The following is a 1,250-nucleotide window of genomic DNA, read 5'->3' on the forward strand; positions in this document are numbered from 1 at the left end:
GCAGGAGGCTGACTTTCCTTGAAGTTTTCACCTCAAATACCGCCATCACGCAAGTGTGCGTGGCACCATACTGTCTGTCTCTCCTGGTAAATGATAAAGTGTTTGGACCAAGTCTGGTTTTTATTCAATACTACATTCCACATGCCTGAAGCAAACCTTGGCACACAGTATATGCACACAGTAAATCTTTACTAAACAGATGGAACTATGTATTGGTGACTTCTAAAATGTCCCTGAAAGGGTTTTTCAGTGCAAGGATATTTCAGCAATGGGGAGCCAAGGAATACCACCAGAGTTATAGCACACAACAAGCTTCACACAAAAGATTTATTGGGGAGAGACAGAATGGCAGCTGTCTCTGGGTGAGAACAATGGAGGAGGCTGAGGATGGCTTTTATAGAGGATTTGAAGCATGCACAGTGAGCTAGTGGAAAAGTACCGTGTGGTCATTAAGTTTTGCTTGGCCATTAACCATAAGTCATGAAGGTGAGGATTTCCAAGTTCCAGGTTGAGGGGCAGGTCAGCGGCAGGACGATTTTTCACTGGCCTATTTCCCAACGGTACCTCCTCCTATGGGAGAGACACTCAAGAGCGGGAAAGTGGGAAAAACTGTCTCACTAAGGGTTTTAGTGCTGAAGACACACCATGACTATTATGAAGGAAAAGGTTTAATTAGGGTTGGCTTACAGTTCGTAGATTTAGTTCATTATTGCCATGGTCGAAAGCATGGTAGCATAAAGACATTTTCATTGAAACCACCACAGTAACAAACCTCAAGTTTCACCCTCTTCTCTAGGATCAATTGGCATTTGGAGATTAAATATATGATCCTTAGAGGAAGATGCTACATGTTTGATCTTGAATGTTTCTAAAACACCACCTTCATGTTAAAACCTGTGCTCCCCAGATTGGTGCAATTGGGAGGAAGCAGAGTCTTTGAGGGGTGAGGACTACTGAGAGGCATATATGTCATTGGGGGTGATGCAGAGGGGATTGCAGGGTCCTGAGGTATATATGTCACTGGGGGTGATGCAGAGGGGATTGCAGGGTCCTGAGGTATATATATCATTGGGGGTGATGCAGAGGGGATTGCAGGGTCCTGAGGCATATATGTCATTGGGGGTGATGCAGAGGGGATTGCAGGGTCCTGAGGCATATATGTCACTGGGGGTGATGCAAAGAGGATTGCAGGGTCCTGAGGCATATATGTCACTGGGGGTGATGCAGAGGGGATTGCAGGGTCCTGAGGC

This window comes from Mastomys coucha, unplaced genomic scaffold (genome assembly GCF_008632895.1).
Source record: "Mastomys coucha isolate ucsf_1 unplaced genomic scaffold, UCSF_Mcou_1 pScaffold15, whole genome shotgun sequence".
Classification (NCBI taxonomy): domain Eukaryota; kingdom Metazoa; phylum Chordata; class Mammalia; order Rodentia; family Muridae; genus Mastomys; species Mastomys coucha.